The 22501-nt window shown below is 37.5% G+C and overlaps 1 protein-coding gene across 8 annotated transcripts in view; it reads right to left on the bottom strand.

The window, feature by feature from the left end:
* Positions 1-22501, bottom strand: part of LOC119818587 (spermatid perinuclear RNA binding protein) — a 139598-nt gene that overhangs the window by 102917 nt on the left and 14180 nt on the right. The window contains exon 1 of one of the 8 annotated variants that reach the window (XM_038336129.1): positions 318-415. The exons of the other annotated variants lie outside the window; for them this stretch is intronic. The gene's annotated coding sequence lies outside the window, so the exon portion shown is untranslated. Of the gene's footprint in view, positions 1-317; positions 416-22501 lie in introns of those variants that run through there. 8 annotated transcript variants of the gene reach the window in all.

Here is a 22501-nt window from a genome sequence, read left to right as displayed (position 1 = left end):
TTCACAAGTTCTGAATATTATTATACTAAACTTTCTTTCCTATGTCTCTCTCCTACTGCACCATGAAGGCAGACAGTACCTTATCCATGTTTTCATCTGCAGGACTAGCGGATCCTTAAAGTCAGATGCTTAATTAATGACCACCATTCATGACATACTTAAGAACTGTGCATTTTACATATAAATTTTAGCAAAAATGTACAAATAAGTATTGTTCTTTAATTAAAAGGATGATGAAATGAGGGAGTGGAGAGATGGCTCAGTGCGTAAGAGCACTTGTTCTTGCAGAGGACACAGGTTCAGATCCTGGGACTCACATGGTTGTTTAAAACCAAAGGTTACTCCAGTTTCAGAGAATATACCACCTTCTTTTAACCTCCATCAGCACCAGGCATGTATGTGATGCACATATATACATGCAGGCAGAATACTCATAGACATAAAATCTAAAACAGAAAACAAGAATGATAAAATATTATGAGCAATAAAATTAATTTTTATCTTTATCAAAAGACAGACTGATAGAAAATGTGAGATAAATAGAAGGAAATAGATGTTACACCGATTAAAGGACATAATTATTGGGCTGGAGAGATGGCTCAGTGGTTAAGAGCATTGCCTGCTCTTCCAAAGGCCCTGAGTTCAATTCCCAGCAACCACATATGGTGGCTCACAACCACTGTAATGAGGTTTTGGTGCCCTCTTCTGGCCTTCAGGCATACACACAGACAGAACATTGTATACATAATAAATAAATATTTTAAAAAGAACATAATTACTTCAGCTTTCTGCATATTTAAGATTTTCATAACAAAATCAGGGAGAACTGTATCAGTAAAACACTACGCTAACTTATATAGAAAATTTATAAAAATACATACACTCAGGTTAACAGATTTTTTTTTTACATTGCCTTAATCTTACAGTGAAAATTCAAAAGAAATTCAACTAGTGTAGTTAAATGGCTTCCTTTCTTTGGGCAGTAGTTTTCAAAGAGCTGAGTCAACTTTTCTAGTTTACCTGCTTCTTTTAAAGTGACAACCATAAGGCGGGCATGGTTTAATGCCAGTACACAGGAGACAAAGGTCAGGTTAATCTTGGTGAGTTCAAGTGAGTTTGAGTCCAGGTTGGCTACATAGCAAATTCCAAGCCAGCCCAGGCTGCATAGTGAGGCTATCTCAAATACACAAGCAAACAAAGAGAAAGACAACATTGAAATACAAATAAAATATAAAACTATGTATTTTAAATTTCATTCCTCCTTTAGAACTAGTTTTAACAAAGAGCAATCCAAATCAGTTTTCTATTATCATAACCAGTCATCACAACAAAAAAAGAACTTGAAGCTTTATGCTAGAAACTTTCATCACAAAGCAAACAAGACATAACCACAGACTTCTACAACTCATCAAAAGCCTAAGACAAGAACAATTCTCAAAAAAAAATAAGCCTCCAGAGGGTAAATATTCTTAGTAAAGATACCAACCAAGTAACTTCTTTGGGACATTGTTCAAATCCCAGGATCATCCAATGATCTTCCCGTCCTTATTTGGAGGGCCCTATGTGTGATTCATGTACACATTCATGTACTTCAAGCAAAGGCCAGTGCAGGACATTTGGGTGTCCTATTCTCTGTCTTAATGCCTTCACAGACAAGTTCTGTGAACTAGAAGATCAGCATGTCACCTAGGATGACTGGTCAGCAAGCTCACAAGATCCGTTCCACAGTGTTGGGGTGACAGGCACACACTTTTTTACCTGGGACGGGGTTTTGGAGCTCAGATCCTCATGCTTGCAGTGCAATACTCTTGGTCCATTGACCCATTTCCCTCGCCTGACCTAGTTTGTACTTAACATTTTTCCTCCCCTTTTCTCAGGAGAGTAATACTACACAGAGTACTTCATTTAGGCAATATTTTGTATCTGTTCAATGGCCCAATTTTTAATTTTTCTAGACATTCATGTTATTAATACAGGCAAATACAGAAATCACAATATAGGCAGGATTCAAATGACATATAACTAATTATAGCTGAACTTAATTAAATAACTTAAAGATTATTTCAGGCAAATAAAGCAGTTACAGAACTTTCCATTCCTAGTCAATGGTAGGAAAAATATTTCATGTAATTTATCCATAATCCAGTTTTTACTTTTTTTCAATATGTACATGTTAAAATAACAAGCTACAGAAAGCTGAGTGAAAAAAAAAGGTTTGAAAGAAAATGGCCCCATAGGGAGTAGCACTATTAGGAGGTATGGCTTTGCTGGAGTAGATGTGGCCTTGTTGGAGGAAGTGTGTCACTGTAGAGACAGCTTTGAGGTCTCCTATGCACAAGCTAAGCTCTGTGGCATGCAATTGCTTCTGTTGCCTGCACATCAAGTTGTAGAACTCTCAGTTTCTTCTCTGCATTATTCTTGCCTGAATGCACCGCGTCCTGACACAGTGATAATGGACTAACTAAACCTATGAAACTGTAAGCCGCCACCCCAATTAAATGTTTTCCTTTCTAAGAGTTGCTGTAGTCATGATGTCTCTTTACAACAATAAAAATCCTAAGACTTATAGGTAACTATATTCTTGCAAAACCATCTAAAAAATTGTAAACTGAATGACAAAGACCTCAATCAAGCTTCAGAGAATTTATGATATAAACTACCAAATATTTATTGAAACTCTATCAAACAAAAAGCAAAGAAAAAACTGCATCTTCAGTAGAGCACAGATACCCTAAAGGTCATAAACCAGGTACAAAAAGAACAATACTTGTGGGTTTGGTTATATCTCAGTAGCAGGTCCCTTGTTTAGTATGCAACAAGGCCCTGGGTTTGATCCTGGACAACAAATGGGTAGTGGGAAGGAAGATGGCATTTGTCTGTCTGATCTATTCCCATTTATAGCAAAACTAAAGCTGTAAGGGGTAGCTAAAGGGCACTTTATTATAAATAAAATAAAATGAAATACCTTGAGTCTATTAAAACTTAGCTACACTAAAGTAATTTTTTCTGAAATAAATTAAGGAAAAGAATCTCTAACAAGGTAAGAGTTTCAAAAAAAAAAAAAAATCCAGGGGCCTCGAGAGATGGCTCAGCAGTTAAGAGCATTGCCTGCTCTTTCAAAGGTCCTGAGTTCAATTCCCAGCAACCACATGGTGGCTTACAACCATCTGTAATAAGATCTGGTGCCCTCTTCTGTACTGCGGGCATACACACAGACAGAGTATTGTATACATAATAAATAAATAAATATATTTAAAAAAGAAAAGTAATCCAAAGAGTTAAAACTAAAAAAAGAAAGGGCTTGTGATTTTGGTATATTAAAATGAGAATATTCAGGCATAGTGGCACATACCTTTAAGCCTAGCACTCAGGAAGCAGAAGCAGGAGAATCTCTGAGGCAGGGCCAGCCTGGTCTGCATAGTGAGTTCCAGGACAGCCATGGCTGCATAATGAAGCTTTGTCTCAAAAAGTGGTAAGGGATAGCCTGAAGTTTCCACATTATTTTCTCATTAACATCCACAGCTTCCAATACCTAACTCAAGTTATCAAAAACTCTGCAGCTGAAAATAAACTACCCACAACACTTTAATACTAAGAAAAATCCTGGGTGTGGTGGCAGATGTCATTACCTAAGAACCCAGAAGGCTGAGCCAAGATAATCACTAGTTCAAAGTCAACCTGGACTACATAGCAAAGACAAAACAAAACCAAACCAAAACAAAACATTAAAAAGCTTAACATGCTGGCACACAACTTTAACTGTAACACTTGGGAGGCAGAGGTAGATGCATCTTTGTGAGTTTAAAACCAGTCTGATCTACATAGACAAACCCTGTCTCCAATTCAAAATAAAATAAATAGAATAAAAATAAAAATTTTTTTTAAAAGGCAGACTATGTCTTGGCTTCTTAGGCAAGGTTAAAACTATCCAGATAAACACTACATTCACAAGAAATACACTAACGTAAATCAGAACTTGAGAAGATCATCTATAGTTCAAGGTCAGCCTGGGCTATACTGTAAGTTCGCCTGAGCTATACTGTAAGTTCCAGGTCAGCTTGGACAATAGTGTGAGAGAAAAGAGACATTTACTAAAAGAAAGCATAGCTGTCCTAATATGTTATTTCTAGATTTATTTCTTATTTTTAGATTTATTTCCTTTACTTATTTTATGTATCACTTTATCTCCTTGAAGCAAGATTATAGCCTCTAAGGAGTAAAGTATTCCATTAGCTGATATCTAAAGAATTATATCATTTATTAATTTAACAATGACTATAAGACAATGCAAATCCCTAGAGTATTTCCTAAACCTTTAAAATAAGATTATATCATAGTAAATGTCAATAAATCAAGGTACATTATCAATGATACAAAAGTAGTAACCACAGCAGTATAAAAATTGTTGCACATAATTTTCTGGGGTGGGAGGGGACAAAAAAAACACCAAAGATGTTGTATGAATTGTTCTAAAGTTCTGCAACTGCTCAGCTAGTTTTCTCCATTTCTGTAGGAATACTGCAGCCTACTTATCTACTTACTTGACTGATAGGACTGTGACAACAATCAAGAGTTGAATGTGTACAATACTTTACAAACTGTACCAGAGAACTGTTCTAGAATATCTACTGAAACTGAGTATTACAGACTGCTACTTCTCTACCAAAGTTTACTTTCTATTACTTCCCAAGAGCGATAGCTGCAAAGAGACTTTATCTACATTAAGATCCTATAACTGAAAATGCACTAAGAAAAACTTCAATTTCCCATCCCTTTGACCTCAATAAGGCAAAGATACTAAGTGCTCAGGAACAGAATCAGAAGGGATGTTGTGCAATGTTCACCTCACATGCTTAAAAGAAAATTTCTTGTCCCACATTTCCAATAAGAAAAACCTTGGAGGAGTGCAAAGAAGATAGAATCCCCACTCACCTGTGGAAGAATGCACAGAAGACAGAATCCCCACTCACCTGTGGAAAAATGAACGGAAGACAGAATCCCCACTCACCCGTGGAGGAATGCATGGAAAATGGAATCCCCACCCACTTAGGTCCCAAAATGCCTTTATAAAAGATAGCCATTTGTTAATGTGAAACACCTGCCCTGTGAAATGCCTATTCACAAAATCAGGGGGTTTACTCATTATATTTTACACTCTATTTAATAAAACAGGCAACATATGTGTAAGAAGAATACAAGTATAGAATCCAAAACAGAAGCAGGTCTCTAAATTCCCATGATTATAGTTTCCCAAAAAGGCATTATTTGAGGAGAGAGTAGTAGTAAGAAAGTAAATAGACTCTGAAATCAGTCAGACAACCCAGGTTCAAGTCCCTGTCTTGCTAACTGTGTAACTTTAGAAGTGTAACCTCCGTTATCCCTCTAAAGAGGAGGAATAAAAGCAGTACTCACACTTCACAGAGCTGTTATGTTTAAATTTTAAAAATAAATATAGGTATTGCCATGATTTAAAGTTGCTCAGCAAAATGTGTGGTACCCAACATTCAGTAAATGTGGAGCTGTTCTTATTACAATTATAAAGTCTACTATGATCATTTACAATTTCACAAAGCTAATCATGTATCAGTGAAACACTAAAGTATTTCCAAAGATTCTCTGTTGCAGGATATTTGTACACTGTGTGAAAATTTGTCATTGTGATTGGTTTAATAAAAAGCTGAAGAGCCAATAGCTACTCAGGAGAGGTTAGGCAGGATTTCCTGGCAGACTCAGGATTAGAATCTGGCACAGCAAGGAGACACCAGCAAGACACTGAGGAAGTCAGACATACAGAACAGGAGAGAGGTAAAAAGCCAGGATGTGGATTAATAGAAACTGGTTAATTTAAGTTATAAGAGCTAAGCTAAAGGTCAGGATTTCATAAGTAATAGTTAAGTCTCAGTGTCATTATTGAAGAGCTGGTGGTTCCAAAAGAAAGTTTGACAAAAAAGGCTAACAACAATTCTCTTTGACCTAGTGTGATGTGACATGTTCTAGGAAATGCCCAAGTATATGAAGATTTCCCCCACAGACAAACCAAAAGCTATCTAATTGCCAGTAACAGAAGACAGCTGCATAAAAGAAGCATAACCTAGGTTCTGGTTATTTAATAAAATCATCATACCAACCAACAGAATTGAGCAGGAAAACCCAATTTCAGTACAGACTGCATAGAACTGATAAAACTGATTTTCAAGAGAAAAAAAAACTATCCTAGCCTCACGCAATGCACATGAATTTATTTTTAAAAAAAGAAGAGCTGAGCTGGGTGGTGGTGGCATACACTTTAATCCCAGCCTCAGGAGGCAGAGGCAGGCTGATCCCTGAGTGTGAGGCCAACATGGTCTACAGAGTTCCAGATCAGTCAGGGATACATAGAGAACCTGTCTCTAAGAATGAGGGAAGGGGAGGGGAGGGAAGGAAGAAAGAAGAACACGGGCTGCTCTTCTAAATGACCTGGATTCGACTCCTAGTGCTCAAATTCACAACCATTTGTAACTGCAGTTCCAGGGGACTGAATCCCTAACTCTGGTCTCCTTGTGCTGTGGAACAATGGTTTTACCCTGTAAGGATTTGTTTCTTGTACTTGTTTAATAAAATGCTAATTGGTCAGTAGCCAGGCAGGAAGCAGAGGCAGGGCAAGAACGGGAGAATCCTGGGAAGAGGAGAGATTCAGTTTGCAGTTGTCACCAAGAGACAGAGGAAGCAAGATGAAAATGCCTCACTGATGAAAGGTACCAAGCCACATGGCTAACATGACAGGAATAATGGGCTAATTTAAGATGTAAGAATTAATAAGAAGCCTGAGCTACTAGGCCAACCAGCTTATCATTAATGTAGACCTTTGTGTGTTTCATTGGGACTGAACGGGTGAGGGATCAGGTGGGACCGAAACCTCTCAACATCTTGGGCAGCAGCCTTCCAAGTGGTGCACAGATACATATGCAGGACAAACTCAACACACAAATTTTTTTTTTAATTTAAACAAAGGCCTAGCATGGCAAGCAACTATGACCCCAGCACTGGACAGGCAGAGACTTGAGTTGTAGGCCAGCCAAGGGACCTTGCTCCCAATGGGCAGACGGATAGAAAAGTAAAATTTCTGCAGCAGTAGCAGTCATATTTATGCTTTTCTGCCTCTAAAATTAAACAGCCTGACACACAAATGTTTTCTTATTATGGAGCCATCTATTGTGTTTTCACTTATTCTGACTTCACTTGTATTTGTACCACAAATTTAGGCACAATAGTATACATCTTATATTTTATAATAGCATATGTCTTGGGAATGTGACTTATGACTGAGATTAAAAACTCCTGAAGGGCAATGACAGCTCTTTCTGCTATACCATTCTTTTAACAGGAATAAAATAATACTATCATTAGCAGGAGTAAAATAATCATTTACATGTCTAGCACTGAAATAGAAACCATGCACAAATTTTAAAAAATCATAAAAATATGATTACTAAATATCCAAATTATTAAATATTTTAATAAAGTATCCAAAGGTACCTGCCTTCACTCCTGCTGGTGATACCTGAAGCTCACCAGCAGTCAGTTTAGTTGAAATAATGAGTTCCAGATTCAGTGAGAGACTATCCCGAAAAATAAGAACGATATGAAGGAAGACCCTTGACCTCCACATGTTTGTACATGGATACACACACACACTTACACCCTAAGTACTGTTTTCAAACCACACAAAAATCTAAAAAGCCCTCCATTTTCCTTAGTAATATCCAGTCAACGAATTGGGGGAAGAACAAACAGGAACCCCAGAGAATGTGACTTTATGAAGCAAATATCACTAGACTATTGTCTAACAAATCACTTTTTCACTCTCATTTGTTCTTTTCCCGGTTAGCATTATCAATGCTGATCACAAAACTCCCTTCCACTTCCAGAAGGCAATTCAATTTTTGTTTTTCTATACCCTATCTTTCCATGACTTTCGCCACAAGCACCAGACAACTATCTTAACTGCTGGTGTAACAAAATATTGTGACAAAAGCAGTTTAGGGAGAAAAGGTTTATCTGGGTTACAGTTCCAAAAGGGACACAATCCATCACAGCAAGGAAGGTCTGACAGCAGAAATGTGAAGTCAGCAGGAAAATAGGGCATCAGCAGTTCAGAAGCAAAAAAAAGAGCAGGAAACAGGAACAGACTATAAAACCTCAAGGCAAGCCAGGAGGTATTAGCACAAACCTTTAATCCCAGTGCTCAGGAAACTGAGGAAGGCAGATCTCTGATTTCTAGGCCAGCTTGCTCTACAGAGTGAGTTCCAGGACAGTCAGGGCCACACAGAAATGCTGTCTCAAAAAAATATGATAGATGATAGATAGATAGATAGATAGATAGATAGATAGATAGATAGATAGATAGATAGATAGATGATAGAGAGAGATCAGACAGACAGACAGACAGACAGACAGACAATTAGGATAGTGAAATCAGTTTTGAAAAAGAACAAGATGGAACACTCCACCCATTTAATCATTATTATATGGCTTTAGTAACCAAGATTACACAGTATTAAAAGCGACAAACAGAAACAGAACTCAAACACAGATACACAAAGCATGCTGAAACAATTTTTTACAACAGTATAAAAGCAATTCAGTGGTAGAAAAATGCTTTTTTGATGTGGGATTCCCCTCTGTATGTTGTGAATACCATTGGTTAATAAAGAAACTGTCTTGGGCCTGTGCAGAGAATAGAGGTAGGCAGGGAAAACAAAACTAAATGCTGGGAGAAAGAGTCAGAGAGAAGCCATACAGTCCCGCCAGAAACAGTCGCAGAAAGTTTAGCCGGTAAGACACGTGGTAATACACAGATTAATGAAGATGGGTTAAATTAATATGTAAGAGTTAGCCAATAAGAAGCTAGAGCTAATGGGCCAAGCAGTGCTTTAATTCAGTTTCTGTGTGATTATTTCTGGTCTAAGCCACCGAGCAGCTGAGAACCAACAAGCAGCCTCCTTACAACAGTCTTTTCAACAAATGAGGCTGAAGGAACTAGACATCTGTAAGATCCAAGAAACTTTAATCAATACCCCAAACTTTATTTTAAAAAATTAAAATGCAGCATAGACTTAAAAGTAAAATTATAAACCTCTTTCATTTTTAGGATAAAACAAAACAAAAACTCCATAGATCATACAGCCAATGGAGTTCTTAAATTTGACTTCAGAATCAAGATTCTGACAGGGAAGATTTACAGATACCCTCATAAAGCCTATGGCCTGTATTAAAGAGAAAAGCTACAGGCTGGGAGAAAATTTCAAACCTCAGACCTAATGGAGGATTTCTCACTAAAATATATTTTTTTAATTTTCAAAATGAAAAAGTAAAAGAGGCAATCCAACCAGAAAATGAGCAAAACTGCTCTTTAAGGACTCAATTTTTCTGTTAAAATGTTAGTGGGCAAGCAAATGTGTGTGAAAAAACTGTATCATTTAAAACAGTGGTGGTAAACATAGCTTAAAAATACAAGAAGCCAGGCCTGGAGGTACATGCCTTTAATCCCAGCACTTAGGAATCAGACGCAAATGAATCTCTTAAGTTTGAGGTCAACCTGGTATACAAAATGAGGGCTACACAGAGAAATCATCTTGAAAAACAAAAAACAGACTCTCTTCTATCTCTCAGATAGATAGATATACCTCTGTATCCATGGGTGGGTGTATAAAACAAATCTGAAAAGATACAGCAATGCCTTACAGAACTTTAATCAAACAATTCGGCACCTGCACTTTCAACAATTACTCCAGAGACACAGAAAATTACAACTACACAAAGACATGTTCAAATAGCTTCTTTATTAGTAATAGCCAAATTGGAAACAGCCCAAACATTCTCCAACAGGTGAATGATTAAACAAATTGTGATATGTATCTACCTACACAGAAAACTATTTAGCTACTAACACATCAAACAATCTGTATGAATCTTAAGAGAATTACATTGAATTTTTTAAAAAAGAACAATCTTAAAAGCTGACAAACTAAAGCAGTAGTTCTCAACCTTTCCAACACCGTGACCCTTTAATATAATTCTCCATGTTGTGGTGACCCCCAACCATAGAAATATTTCATTGATATTTCATAACTGTATTTTTGCTGTTATGAATTATAATGTGATCATGATATGCAGGATATCTTATATATTTGACCCCTGTGATTTGACCCCTGTAAAAGTGTTATTTGACTCCAAAGGTCAAGACCCACAGGTTGAGAATCACCATACTAAAGGATTACATTTATGTAACATTCTTGAAATGACATTACAAAGATCGATTTGTTATTTCTTATATAACAGCATATGAAGCTAATCTCAAAATTAAAAGTTTTGTAAACTCCAAAGGTGATAATGTATTCTCTGAAATCAAGTTTTTCCCCTTTGAATGAGCTGATAAAACTTCTAGAACACTGACTCCTCAGTCTCAGATGCACATTGGGACTACTTCTAAAACTCTATAATGACTTAGACACCATATCAGACCAATTAAATTAGAATCACAAGAAAGACACTCAAACATTTGTGCTTTTTCAAACTCTCAGGTAATTCCAATGTTCAATCATGAATATAAGTTAGTAAATTCCGATAATTTCGATACTTTTTAAGTAAATCCTGAGTGAAGTATTTAAAGCACTTGCCTTTATTGGTTACTTGATAAGAATTGATGGGCTGGGCCCAGGAGGTCAGCCTAGGCAATACTGGAGAATGGAAAGAGAGGGAAAGAAAAAGGAGAGAAGAGGGGAGGAGAAACTTCCCTGGACACAGAAATAAAACTATTAGTTTGGCTTGTCGAAATCATTCAAGCAGGAAGGATATTATACCCCATTTAATATTAGCCTAAAAGCAAAGACACAAATCTTGAATAATATCACAAACAATCTACACACAAACCATTACAACAAAGTACATAAGGAGGCATTTCAAATGCATTGTTCTTTTTCATCTGCGTGGGAAAAAGCAACAGTGGCAGCATCAAAAACAGGCCACTCCCAGCACTCGGGAGGCAAAGGCAGGAGGATCTCAGAGTTTCAGACCACCTGGTCTACAGAGATAGCTCCAGGACAGCCAGCGCTACAGAAAGAAACACTGTCTCTGGGAGTAAAAATATTAAAAATGCAGAACACTGAACAAACCACACACCACAACTTAATTCAAAACATTCAGGAAGCAGTGGGTAAGTAATGAAATCTCATAGATTCTACAAACATTTTACCAAGTAACACATTCACATCCTCTTGGGACTTTACTGAAAGTGTTTTTAATTTTTAGGTTTGTTTGTAGTAAGTGGGACGGGAAGATATAATCATGCTACAGAAATTACTGAAATTGTCAGCCCAGGAAAATTAAATAAATGCTGTAACATAACAAAAATCTGACACATGTCAATTAAAATATTAAACTGATAAGGTCATTTTTAAATATATATGATCTTTTTACAAGTTCAGAAAAACCACAAATTATGGGGCTACAAACCACCAATTTTTCTAAGGAAAATTGCAGCTTATAAAATACTGGCTGACTGCCAATACAAATGAGTTTTTTCCTCAAGTTTTGTAAGCCACAATTGTCCTTCAAACATGGCTATAACCATATTATTCAATCGAGAGGCAATGTTACTAGATGGCATAACTAAGTCAACGCTTGGCCTAAAACCATCTGTACAAGCCTACAAACTCGTCACTTTTGAAAAGAGATCTCAAATTTTCCAACATTACTGTTTTATCACAATTTTTCAAGCAATTAAGTAATTAAGTGTTTTGTTAACTTTTTTAAAATCATTGTTAGAAGCCAATAAGATGACTCAGTGGATGCATATACTGCCAGACATGGTAACCTAAGTTCAATCACTGAAATCCACAAAGGGGAGAGGACCTTCAACTATGAAGGTCCTGACTTCCATCAATGTGCACCGACAGATGGATGGATAAACAGACAGACAAATGTAAAGAAAATCAGCTTTGCAATCTGGGTATCAATTAGTATTTTTAAAAGGAGAATGACCACCATCCAATATCTCCCCACATAGATAGCCCACAGAAAAAAACACAAATTCCATTACAACCCAAAAATATTTCAATTTTATTGCCTAAATAGAAAGGTAAAAGATGATCTTGAAAACAGAGCAGAACAGCTTTAATTCCCAGATATACTTCTGTTGTTCTTTGTCTGAAGTACCTTGGACGGCTTATTCCACACCTCAGTGTTATCATTTATTAAACAGAAACACTTTTTTTGTCCCTTCATGGTGAGGCTATGATACCTTAGCGATGCAATGTGCATAAAGCAAGCAGCACAATGCCTAAACATAGCAACAACATCCCACAGAGGCCAGAAAAATTCCATTACTATGTTGAACAGAAAAATATAGACTATCAGACATTAAGAAACCTTCATGTCTTAATATATTGAAATTGTCAGCCCAGGAAAATTAAATAAATGTCTAATATACAAATAGTATATTAGAGATGATATGAGCAGGAAAAAAAACTGTAACAGCCTCTTTGTGAGTGTTTTCTAATGCCAGGCTGTTCAAAAGTTTCCTCCAAGATTGAAACATTCCTGCAGGGAAATTCCTTTAAAAGGAAAGTGAACAACAACTCAAAATAGCTTCACCAACTCCCTGAAACTGACCAGATTCACTAGGTCCCTCCTTGTCAGAGTAAGCAATAAAAGCTGAGGTCTCTCTCACACAAGGAAGTTGGGATACAAAGCAGACTCAGTGAAGCTGAGCTACAAAGAAGACTGAGACCAAACAGCTACCTAAAAGTAGAAACCAGCTGAACTGCCTTGACAAAATTCAGACCAGAATCACTTGGAAAGGACACTCCAATCTGTTGAGGGCCTACAGGTTGTGCAGTGTGCTCCAGGTTCCCAACTTTTGTGGGCTGTCACCTGTGCTGGGGTGGGCATTGGTGATGCACCTGTCTGTATATCATTTCTGCTCCTGTATAACCCCTCACCCATATTTCTGAATAACCACAATAAAACTCAATGGTTCACCAAGCTGAACTTTGTGGTATTTGTACTTTGATCTATTTTGGGATCCCCATCTGGGGTAAGTAAACATGTGTGTTGTGTACCCTCAGGAAAAGTTATGTAACACAACATAGGCACTTTACAACATTTTTAAATCCTTTTAACAATTCAATAACAAAACATGTAAGCACAAGGTACCTTACAAAGTATTAGAACACACTGTTCCTACAATGGAAAATGTTTGCATGGAGATGTTTATTCTTTGCATGTATTTCTTACCACTAAACAAAAAATCTGGCTATTTTAATCCTACTGCGTGTGTGTGTGTGTGTGCATGTTTTTCAAGACAGGGTTTCTTTGTGGAGCCCTGACTATCCTGGAAATGACTTTGTAGACCAAGCTGGCCTCAAACTCAGAGATCCACCTGCCTCTGCCTCCCAAGTGCTAGGATGTGCTACCAACACCTGGCAAAACTATCTATTTGTGTGTGTGTGTGTGTGTGTGTGTGTGTGTGTAAATTCATACTTAATCTTGCTCTCCCATATATAAAATATCAATGACATATGCTAAGTTTCTAAAAGAACAAAAAAAAACTTTTAAAAAGCCGGGCGGTGGTGGCGCACGCCTTTAATCCTAGCACTCGGGAGGCAGAGGCAGGCGGATCTCTGTGAGTTTGAGACCAGCCTGGTCTACAAGAGCTAGCTCCAGGACAGGCTCCAAAACCACAGGGAAACCCTGTCTCGAAAAACCAAAAAAAAAAAAAAAAAATACTAGAACTAAGACAGGTGTGGTGGTGCATACCTTTAACCTCAACACTCAGGATCCAAAAGCAAGAGACCAGCCTGACCAGTCAGAGTAACGTGGTGAGACCCTGTCTCAAAATAAGTTAAATTATTTTTTAATATACTAGAAATAAACTATACAAATCTACTTTTGAAAATAGAATAACAATGACAGTAAATGTAAATTACAACTTTTAACTTTGTAAAACTACTCTAATTCGGAACAAGCTACCTAGGACAGAGAGGGCCTAAGGAAACAAGCTCCACCTGGAGCAGAAGCCAGAAGCAAATCCAGTCCTGGAAGCAAACCCAGTCCCAGGACACTGGTGGACCAAGACTGAGCCAGTGACCTGACCCAGAGTCAACGATTTCCACCGGAACAGGTACAGGGAAGTAACCACTGAGCCAGTGAGCCAGAGACCGCTGAGGGCCCAGATGTAGGACCTTCAAGGGAGTAGACCTAAGCCAGGACCCCAGTGGATCTGGGCACAAGTCTAGGACCTCCCAGAGGCCTGAACCAGGACCTCTGACAGTCTGGGCATGAGTGAACCTGGGACCTCTTAGGGAATAGGCAGAAACAAGAGATCTGGGGGCGGGGGGGGGGGGGGGGGGGGGGGGAGGTGGGGAGCAGGTGTGAGTCCTAGTCCTCAGAGGGAGGAGGCCTGAGCCAGGAGCTCTGTGGGTGCCGGCATTGGTCTGGGACATCAAAGGGAATAGGCAGGAACCGGGACCCTCTGCAGTCGGAGCATGAGTCTGGGACCTCTGAGGGAGTAAGCAGGTCCTCTGCGATTCTGGGTGCATCTGAGCCTAGGACCTCCGAGGCAGTAGACCAGAGCCAGAAACTTTTCCACATCCAACTCCAAGCCAGGGACTTCTGCAGGAGGGGTTCCAGACCAGAATTTACAGATACAGGACAAATCCGACAACCTAGGCCAAAGTAGGCCTGAGACAGCAAACTCCAAGGGAGCAGAGCAAAGCCCAGGAGCACTGAGCTATCTCCAGGAACAGGGGTAACCAACGGGATAACTAGAACTGTGACACTGACTGTACCAAGAGGAACAATCGTCTGAGCTTTGGATTCACTGGCACCTAGAAGATTATTCAACAGAATCTCAGACAGTCCCAACCATACCTGTTAGAGGAAAAGATGAATAGACAAGGTAAAAACACATGCAACACCGCAAAGACCAATATAACACCAGTAAAACCTAAAGACCCTACAACAGCAAGACCTGAACAACCAAATATGGATGAAGCAGAAGAAAATGACCTAAAAAATAAATTCAGGAGAATGTTTGAAACTCTAAAAGAGAAAATGAGATATTCCCTTAAAGAAATTGAGAAAAAAAAAAAGGAAGACATCAGCAAATCCCTTAAAGAAAACCAAGAAAAAGCAATCAAACATATGAAAGAAACTATTCAGGACTTGAAAACTGAAATAGAGGCAATAAAGAACACACAAACCGAGAGAATTAGAGAAACAAATCATGAGAAAACGGCCAGTAACCACAAACACAAGCATGAACAGCAGAATACAAGACATAGAAGAATCTGAAGCGCTTAAGATACAATAGAAGAAATAAACTCATCAGTTAAATAAAATATTAACTCTAACAAGAGCTTAACCAAAAATATCCATGAAAAGGTCAATTCTAAGAATAGTAGATTTCAACTCAAAAGCACAGAAAACCTATTTAACAAAATCATAGAAAACTTTCCCAAGAGAGATATGATTATGAAGACAAAAGGAGCTGACAGACACCAAATAGACTAGATCCAAATAAAAGGTCCTCTCGCCACATAATAATCAAAACACTAAAAATACAGAGTAAAGAAAGAATATTAAGAAAAAAGGCCAATACCATAAAAAAAGGAAAAAAAGAAAAAAGAAAAAAGGCAAAGTAACATGTAAATACAGACATATCAGAATTACACCTGACTTCTCACTGGAGACAATGAAAGCCAGAAGGTTGTGGTTAAGCATTATGCAGACATTAATAGACCACGGAGGCCAGCCCAGACTACTATACCCAGCAAAACTGTCAATCACCATAGAAAAACAAAAAAGATATTGCATGACGAATCTAGATTTCACCAACAATTAGCAACAAACCCAACAAATAAAAAAAAATTAAAATAACCCAATGTACCTTATCAGCTCACCATGGCCTAAAAGTAGAATTCAACGACAATACTAATTCCAGAAAACCCACAAACACATGGAAATTAAACAATGTTCACCTGAATCATCAATGGGTCAAGGAAGAAATAAAGGGAGAAATTAAACACTTCCTAAAATTCAATGAAAATGACCACACAAGATACCCAAATTTATGGGACACAATGAAAGCAGTGTTAAGAGGCAAGTTCATAGCACTGAACACCTACATAAAGAAACTGGAAAAATCCTACACTAGTGAATTAACAGAACATTTGAAAACTTTAGAACAAAAAGAAGCAAACTCACCCAAGAGAAGTAGAGGGCAGGAAATAATCAAATTGAGAGCTGAAATCAACAAAATAGAAACAAAGAAAACAATACAAAGAGTCAATGAGACAAAGAGTTGGTTCTTTGAGAAAAATCAACAAAACAGACAAACCTTTATCCAAACTAACCAAAGGGCAGAGAGAGAATATCCAAATTAACAAAATCAGAAATGAAAAGGGGGACATAACAACAGACAAGGAGGAAATACTGAGAATCATCAGGTCATATTTCAAAAACTTGTACTCCACAAAATTGGAAAACTTAAAGGAAATGGACAGCTTTCTAGATAAAGATCACCAAAATTAAATCAAGACCAGATAAGCAAATTAAACAGACCTACAACTGCTGAAGAAATAGAAAGTCATCAAAAGTCTCCCAACCAAAAAAAAAAAAAAAAAAAAAAAAAGCCCAGGACAAGATGGTTTCAGCTCAGATTTCTACAAGACTTTCAAAGAAGAATACCAATACTCCTCAAATTGTTCCACACAACAGAAACAGAAGAAACATTGCCAAACTCTTTTTATGAGGCTACAATTACCCTGATACCCAAACCACAGAAAGACATTACTAAGAAAGAGAATTATAGACCAATTTCACTCATGAACATTGATGTAAAAATACTAAATAAAATACTGGCAAATCGAATCCAAGAACACATCAGAATCATCATCCACCATGATCAATTCGGCTTTATCCCAAGATGCAGGGATAGTTCAACATACAAAAATCTGTCAACATAATCAACCATATAAACTAATTGAAAAATAAAAACCACATGGCCATCTCATTAGATGCCAAAAAAGCTTTCCACAAAATACAACATCCCTTCATGATAAAGATCTTGGGGAAAGCAGGGATACAAGAAACATACCTAAACATAATAAAGGCAATATACAGCAAGCCAACAGCCAACATCACACTAAATGGAAACAAACTCCCAGCAATTCCACTGAAATCAGGAACAAGACAAGGTTATCCACTCTCCCCATATCAATTCAATATAGTTTTTGAGGTCTTAGCTAGAGCAATAAAACAACAAGAGATCAAGGGGATACAAATCTGAAAAGGAGAAGTCAAACTCTCACTATTGGCTGATGATATGATAGTTTACATAAGCTATCCCAAAAATTCTACCAAGGAACTTCTACAACTCATAAACACTTTCAGTATGTAGCGGGATACAAGATTAACTCAAAAAAAAAAAAATCAGTAACCCTCCTGTACACAGATGATAAATGGGCTGAGAAAGAAATCGGAGAAACATCACCCTTCACAATAGGCACAAATAACATAAAATATTTCAGAGTAACTCTAACCAAACAAGTGGAAGACTTGTATGACAAGAACTTTAAATCTTTGAAGAAAGAAATTGAAGAAGACACCAGAAAGTGGAAAGATCTCCCATGCTCTTGGGTCGGTAGAATTAACATAGTAAAAATGGCAATCTTACCAAAAGCAATCTACAGAGTTAATGCAATGCCCAGCAAAATCCCAGAAAAATTCTTCAGAGACCTCGAAAGAACGGTACTCAATTTCATATGGAAAAGCAAAAAAACCCAGGATAGCTAAAGCAATCCTGTACAATAAAAGAACTTCTGGAGGCATCACAATCCCTGACTTCAAAGTCTACTACAGAGCTAGAGAACTGAAACAGCCTGGTACTGGCATAAAAGCAGACAATAGGACCAATGGAACTGAATCGAACACTCAGATACTAATCCACACACCTTCAAACACCTGATTTTTGACAAAGAAGCAACAAAAAAAAAAAAATCAAATAGGGAAAAAGCATATTTAACAAATGGTGCTGGCATGACTGGATATCAACATTTAGAGGAATGAAAATAGACCCATATCTATCACCATGCACAAAACTCAAATCCAAATGGATCAAAGACCTCAACATAAAGCCAGCAACACTGAACCTTATAGAAGAGAAGTGGGAAATATACTTGAATGCATTGGCACTGGAGACTACTTCCTAAATATAACCCCAGTAGCATAAACACTGAGAGAAACAATCAATAAATGGGAACTCCTGAAACTGAAAAGCTTCTGTAAAGCAAAGGACACAGTCAATAAGACAAAATAACAGCCTACAGAATGGGAAAAGATCTTCACCAACCCCACATCAGACAGAGGTCTGTCTCCAAAATATACAAAGAACTCAAGAAATTGGTCACCAAAAGAACACATAATCCAATTAAAAAAAAAAAAAAAGAGTACAGACCTAAACAGAGAACTCTCAACATAAGAATTTAAAATGGCTGAAAGACACTTAAGGAAATGTTCAACATCCCTAGTCATCAGAGAAACGCAAATCAAAACAACCCTGAGATTCCATCTTACGCCTGTAAGAATGGCCAAGATCAAAAACACTGATGACACCTTATGCTGGAGAGGTTGTAAGGTAAAGGGAACACTTCTGTATTGCTGGTAGGAATGCAAGCTGGTACAGCCCCTTTGGAGATCTGTGTGGTGATTTCTCAGAAAATTAGGAAATAACCTTCCTCAAGTGCCCAGTAATACCACTTTTGGGTATACACCCAAAGGATGCTCAATCATGCCACAAGGACATGTGCTCAACTATGTTCATAGCAGTATTGTTTGTCATAGCCAGAACTGGAAACAACCTAAATGCCCCTCGACTGAATGGATAAGGAAAATGTGGTACATTTACACAATGGAGTGTTACACAGTAGAAAAAAAAATAATGACATCTTGAATTTTGCAGGAAAATGGGTGGAGCTAGAAAACATTATTTTCAGTGAGGTAACCCAGACCCAGAAAGACAATTATCACATGTACTCACTCATAGGTGGTTTTTAAACATAAAGCAAAGAAAACCATCCTATAAATCACAATCCCAGAGAACATAGACAACAATGAGGACACTAAGAGAGACTTACATAAATCTAATCTACATGGGAAGTAGAAAGTAGAAAAAGCCAAGATCTCTTGGGCAAATTGGGAGCATGGGAACCTTGGGGGAGGGTTGAAAGGGGGAGGGGAGAGCCAGGGAGGGGAGCAGAGAAAAATGTAGAGCTCAATAAACATCAATTAAAAAAAAAAAGAAAAAAACCTACTCTAATTCTATGAGTCTTCCTATCTAGTCTAACTAGAATCAGAACAATTGCCTTCTTTCTCTCCTTGTAGGTCACACAACAAAAAGCACTGCAATAGTCATCTTCTCAAAATATTATATACTTCCTCCCACCAAGTAGACTATAAACTGAAGGAGACTAAAGCAGAAGTTATTAATTTCAAGGACTGCCTAAGCTACAGAGTGAATTCCAGGTAACAGACTTTATCTCAAAATAAAAGGCCAAAAAAGGCAGCTGGGGATATAAGTCAATGGTAGAAGAATTGCCTAGCATGCATAAGGTCTCAATCCAATCCCTAATACCACAAAAAATATACAAAAAAATTAAAAATGCACAACAAGAGAATAGATTTTAATATACCCAAGTGTGAAAAAGTCACTGATCTACTCACTATTCATATCTGATTTCTAGTTCCCTTAAAAAAAAAAAATGTGCTCAGCTGTTACAATCACTGACTGCTCTTGTAGAGGATGTAGGTTTGGTTACCAATACTCACATGGTGACTCACAACTGCCTATAACTCCAATTCCTGGGGATGTTCTCTTCTGGCTTCTGTAGACTTCTGCATGTACATGATGGACATAAACTCCTAAAGACTCATACACATGTATAAATTTTTTAAAAATTAATCTTAAAAGCTTATCATCTGTCAAATACTAAAATAGTATGTAAAATAATTAAAATTACCTGACTAACCTTTTCCAACTACATATCTGTATAAATTTTTCATCTTCACATACTTCAATCAGAACATACTACAACAGACTATATACATGCAGAAGTAATTTTCTATTAAGCTACACTAAATTGAAAACTTAAAACCAACAGCTACATTTCTCACTCAGTTTTCTTCTATCTTGGAAAATAACTATTAACACATCGCCTGGGCTAACATATACTAAGTTTCACTGGCATTTTAAAATTAGTAAAAGAGGGGGGGCTATAAAGAGCTCATCAGTTAAAAGTGTTTGCTGCTATTTAGATCCCAGCACCCACATCGAGAGGCTCACAATCGTCTGTAAATCCAGATCTAGGGAATCCAACAGCCTCCACAAATATTTACATGCATACACGCACTGAGTACACACACACACAAATGTTTTTCATTATTCATTTAATAAAACGGATTACATGTATATATATGCATATATATATATATATAAAATCTCTGGATATCAATAATTAATAGCACATTTAAACAAGAGGTCTTTAAGATCCTCAAATTTTTAAGATTAAAAAAAAAAGGTTGAATCCAGACATGGTGGTGCATGAGAGGCAGTCAGAGCTCTGTGAGTTAAGGACTAGCTTGATTTACACAGCAAGTTCCAGTGAGAACCTGTTTAAAAAGAAAAAAAAAGGGGGGGGGGGCACAAAGCTTGAGAATGTCTGATCTAAACTAAATGTTCCCCATACCAGGTTCTTTCTCTTGCTACTCACAGCTGGTGTCAAAAAAAAAAAAAATTTCAACTCACTTTGCAGTGAACAGTGTCCTCCCTCCAAGCAACCAACAACTCAGATTTCCAGTGAAAGGCTTTGGCATAAAACGACCATTCTCATCAATTCCCATTTCATAAAGAATAATAACTTAGCCATATGACCTGTTTTAAGTAATCAAGAAAACAGTACAAAAGACCAGACAGCACTTACTGAGCTCTGAGCAATGCCTGGCATTGTGCTTACTTACATTATCTCTAAATTCTAAGGACCTCACAAAGTAATAAATCAGGAAAGACTCAGATTTACTTGCCAAAGGCCATACAGTTAAAAAGCAGTGAAATATGGACTTAAAATCAAGTCTGTGTGACTCCAAATTCCAGGCCTCTCTCTGCTTTACCAGTTACCTTCAAAATATTGAACTAGAAATCAGACCTTCACTTACTTTCTATGTCCTTGAGCAAGCCACAACTTCTCTGATACAATTTTCTCATCAACAAGAGGGTTAGCTAGTCGATCTCCAAAGTCCCATCCACAGCTAATATTCTTAGATTATGATTCATTTTAACCTCAACCCTACAGTTATAAAGTAAAAAGGCCTTTGGTGTGTTTTTCTGGACTAAATAAAAGAAATTATACAAACAATAATAATATGGAGCGATGGTAGCACACACCTTTAATTCCAGCACTAGAGAGGCAGAGGCAGGTAGATCTCTGGTGAGTTCCAAGACAGCCTGGTCTATAGAGTGAGTTCCAGGACAGTCAGGGCTACACAGAAAAATCTCAAAAAAAAAAAAAAAAATAGCAAGCCAGGTGATGGTGGCGCATGCCTTTAATCCCAGTAGTCGGGAGGCAGAGGCAGGCGAATATCTGAGTTTGAGGCCAGCCTGGTCTACAGAGTGAGTTTTAGGACAGCCATGGCTACACAGAGAAGCCCTGTCTCAAAAAAAAACAACATATATTATTAAAAAATAAGTATGAGAATGATGAATGTCACAGTTACTGTCAAAAAAATTTTTTGAACAAATCTGACCAACTTCAAAGTCTATCTGTACTTGACATTTTTTCTATCTCCCAAGAAAATGAAACTTCTTCCTACATCAAATTTAAAAAGTAGTATGTAATATTTGATCTAAGTTATAAGGGCATTTTGATTTTTTAAATAAAAAGTTTAAAAGCAAGAAATCCATTTACGGATACTGTCTGGGTATTAGTAAAAGATATAAGGTCAAGAAAAAAAATCTGTACTACTTTGGATAACTACCAATACACTTAAACACATGACATCTGCCAGACTGCTGCTGCTGATGTAGCTCATATTGATATGCTAGCAAAACCCTTTTTTAAAACCTTCAGTGTTAAGAGAAGTGGCTCTGTGGTTGAGAGAGCACTTTTTGTTATTGCAGAGGATCCCGATTCAATTCTACACAAATGATGGTTCATAACCATCCCTAACTACAATTCCAGGGCATTCAATTCCTTCTAAACTCTGAAGGCACCAGGCATGCTCATGATGTACATATACACGTGACTGCAGGTGCCTGTGAAGGCACTGTAGAGTCATTCAGTTGTGAGTCATCCAACATAGAGGCTGGAGCTGAACTCAGGTCCTCTGGAAGAGCAGCAAGCATTCATAATTACTGATCCATCTCTCCAGGACGAGGACTGTTTAAAGAGTAATTGTCTCTGCTGGGAGG

This window comes from Arvicola amphibius, chromosome 7 (genome assembly GCF_903992535.2).
Source record: "Arvicola amphibius chromosome 7, mArvAmp1.2, whole genome shotgun sequence".
Lineage (NCBI taxonomy): Eukaryota > Metazoa > Chordata > Mammalia > Rodentia > Cricetidae > Arvicola > Arvicola amphibius.
This window is presented reverse-complemented; position numbering and strand designations above follow the sequence as displayed.